General features: G+C 33.5%; 1 long non-coding RNA gene across 1 annotated transcript; it reads right to left on the bottom strand.

Moving 5' to 3' along the window:
* Positions 1-1,057: 1,057 nt before the first annotated feature.
* LOC129313053 (uncharacterized) lies at positions 1,058-3,060 on the bottom strand. Its single transcript, XR_008593839.1, has 3 exons — positions 2,807-3,060; positions 2,518-2,657; positions 1,058-1,375 (listed from the first exon to the last, which is right to left on the bottom strand). It is a non-coding gene; the product is annotated as an uncharacterized LOC129313053 (long non-coding RNA).
* Positions 3,061-3,784: the final 724 nt, after the last annotated feature.

Genomic DNA, 3,784 nt, shown 5'->3' with positions numbered 1-3,784 from the left:
AAATTATAAGGTAAATATAACTTTTGGTTCCTATACTTTACTCCCATCTTACTTTTGATCCCTATACTTTTATTTCGGTGTTTTAGATCCCTACACTGTTGTTTTCCATTATTTTCAGCCCCTTTATGAGTAAAGTATAGGAATCTTGGAAGGATCCAAAACAATGAAAAAACAAAAGTGTAGAAACTTAAAACACTAAAAAAAAAAAATATAGAAATCAAAAGCAAAATACGAGTAAATTACAGAAACTAAAAGTTATGTTTACCCTAAATTATACCTTCACCTTTATCTTTAGTACTTTTAAAAGTTTAAGACAGAATTAACAACTAAAATATTGAATGGTGTGTTAAGAAGGTTGAAAAGAATGGTGACGTGTTATTAAAATCACAAACAAAGATATATACACAAAGGAGCAGAATATTACGTGTATAGCAAAGAGGACTTAAAGTTGGCTAGAAATTAAAGGAAGCAAGTAGAGAGGGGACGCACGTGTAATTACTTGAAAAGTCTCATAATTCATCTTGAAATAGGAATAGGCACAGCAAGATCAGGTCAAATGCAACTCTGCATAACATAATGAATTCTTGTTATTAACAGAACTTGAAAAGATACAAGAAAGCTTATTTGATATCTGCGAAGGGTTGCTGGTCTAGTTCAACAGAGAAGTTTTTAATATCTCAATTGAACAGTTTGTCATAATACAGCACTAAACCTGATTGGACTCCAACTTAACCCATGTTGCACAGACCCAATTAAAGCACGTCTCTGTGTATCTTTACATAATAATGGGCCAAATACTCAAGACTAAAGGCCTTAAAATACTTGACCCAAAAAAGGCCTTAAAATAATTATAATTAAAATTGATTTTGAAAATGCAGGAAAGTGTGAGGACAAGTCAAGGCCATCAACTACATTCATTAACCATGCGCACAAACTACACATACAAAATAAATAAGATATGCATCAGGTGTGCATTCCAAATAAACAGTAAACTTACACATGCGACAACTTTAATTAATTTTTAAAGAAGAAACTACCATAATAATTCAGCTAATCATAAAAAAATAACTAATAACAAAAATCAATTGAATGTTCACAAGGACTGAAAGCGCAAAATATTAGGACTTCAAACTTAGTGATCAAGCATTACAAGGTCGAAATCGGTACAGAAGAAAGTATATGCCACGTGACATAAGGGAAATGGAAGAAGAATATTTTATTTGAATTGTATGTGCAAATTATCACGACATAAGATGGGGAAAACATGATCAGGAAAGTTAAAGCTAGATGGCCTAACTCTTCTCCAATTCAGTGTCCTCGTTTTCAAGACTCTCTTCCTCATCATCACTGCATCATCCACGTCAAGAAAATACATCTGAAAAAAATTGCATGCAGTTGCCAGAATCCGGGTAAAGATTAGGACAATTTAAAGAACAAATATGAGCACCACAGAGAGTTCAGGAAAATGATGAAGAGCAGGCCGGCCATTTTGATGATGATGATGATATGGTTCATCAATAATAGAAAACTATCAACCTTGACAAGCTCTACCAGAAATGGAAGTTGATATATAAACGTATATATACAGACACACATAATGCTTCTATATATATGGTATATGAATCCTACATGTCATCCTGTTAGGTGGATGTCTAATCCATATCATCACAGAAGCTATGAATTCTACAAGTATTAAATCTATCGATTAATGGTCTAACTGATATGCTTTTATCATCCATCTCTCTGAAAGCACGTGGTTTATAATGTATTTTGGATCACAAACATTATAAACCAGGCTTTTCAGATCACAATTCTTCTAGAATACATTTGTTTTGTTAATATAAATATTCATCCACAAGGAACACAAGCACATGATTCTTAGTCGTTGAACCAGTTAAGGGAGAATCACAAATAAAAGCAATCGGTCAGGCACAACATGAGAGAGACAGAGAGGTGTTTACTAAATTGAATGAAGCTACAGCCTCATTTCTCTACTGTACCTCACCATGCTTGAACTTCATTTTTATCAGCATGTATCTAAAGAGATTAATCTCCATGACAGACAAGTTCTATCCTAACAAAAATCCAACCACACGTCTCTTTCACCTCCTTCTCATTGCTTTCTTATTCTCTGTAAAATCCCTCTCCTCCTCACTTTCTCACACATCAAACACTCGTTAAAGAAAGATACAAAAGCTCAAAAATGATGTTCATGAGACAGAGTATAAACCCTATTTCAAAGTGCACCCACGTTTGGTATGATCCCCATAACGTAGTTAGACCAACTCTGTGGAGTGAACCATAAAAAAAATTGCTCATAAATACAATCATTTATGAGCAATGTAGATTTCCAAAGAGTTATATTCCTGGAATGGATATTTGAAGAGTCCAACGTCCAAAAACCAAAATCTGTTCAAGGGTAGTGAAATTCGAAAACCCAACCAAAAAAAAAAACCCTCAAAACTAAGAAATGGGTTGCAAAAAACTTATAGTGCATAGAAAAGGGAAAACGCTTACCAGAAAGAGAAGAACCACCTTCTACCATAGAATCTTTTATTCTTTGTAGTTCAATTGACCACGAACCCAGCCGTGCAAATTATCAGATAATCACATAATGGTAAATTAGGTCTAACTTCTTTCCAATCAGCCCCAAAAACCTGAAATAAAGAACACCAATTGTGGGGATTAAATATAGAATACTGATAGGAACAAGCAAATCTTTTCCAAACTCGTAATTCTTAATTAAAAAAAAAGAATAAAAGTCAATAAAGAAATAGGGGGAATAAAAAAGACAGGGAATTGCTACCATTATAGGACTCAGCTCTAAAATTCGCATAATGGAGGAGCCAAGACAAGCTGAAGGAGGAGCTGATGGCAGAGCTAAAGCTGAGGGCTCAAGCTAAGGAGCTGTGAGGTTGCGCGGCTAGCTGCTCGCAGACCGTTGAGGCGAGAAGGCACGAGCCAAAGGAAAGGAGCTTGAGAGGCAAAAATGGACGCTGATGGATGGAGTGTTTTGGGACGCAACATTGGAAGGTAGAGATGAGATTGGGATAGAGTAACACCCACCCACTTAAGTGATTCTAATTAATTCAATTGTCTGTTTTCGAATAGGCAAGCCAAGTTCTAAATATTTGGTAACAGGATAACAAGTAAATTGTTCTATATTTAGTATTAGTGGTTACTCGTACAAACCGCACATTATTATTTATCATATCATTTGAGTTTTGCTTGAACCGAGAGAAGAAGGCGCACAAATGTTGGAGTAAACTAGTATATAAGAAATTTACGATTTCAACCTGCATATTAATGTTTTATTCTACTAAAGTCTTTAATATGAATTTAATCAATTCAAAACCTTTCAAACTTAAATTGTATCATAGAAGTGAAAAAAAGTTATGGTTACTCAAATACAAGACCTTGAATTTAACTATGTATAAATGTAGAAAACATTTTTTTTTGAAAAGTTATATCTTTAAACCTGTCAATACTCAAGTATGATGTAACAATATTTGATGTTAGATAATTGTATATAAAAAATAATATATTACAAGGATCCAAATAAAATAGCATATTGGAGGAAACTACGTTTAATTTGTGAAAGACAATAATCCCATGGAAAGAAAAGCCCTGGAGCGCCCTACCCATGTGGCATCACACATATAGTCAAATGATATCAAATATATTATATAAAATATCAATAAATTTGAAGGTCCACATCTAAATATATACCATTAAATTAGACCATCTAAATTAAATTAATACTATTCAAATTGATAATGAATAT

The sequence above is a fragment of the Prosopis cineraria genome, unplaced genomic scaffold, assembly GCF_029017545.1.
Source record: "Prosopis cineraria cultivar Desert tree isolate PC_DT_omini unplaced genomic scaffold, ASM2901754v1 PC6, whole genome shotgun sequence".
NCBI classification, from domain to species: domain Eukaryota; kingdom Viridiplantae; phylum Streptophyta; class Magnoliopsida; order Fabales; family Fabaceae; genus Prosopis; species Prosopis cineraria.
This window is presented reverse-complemented; position numbering and strand designations above follow the sequence as displayed.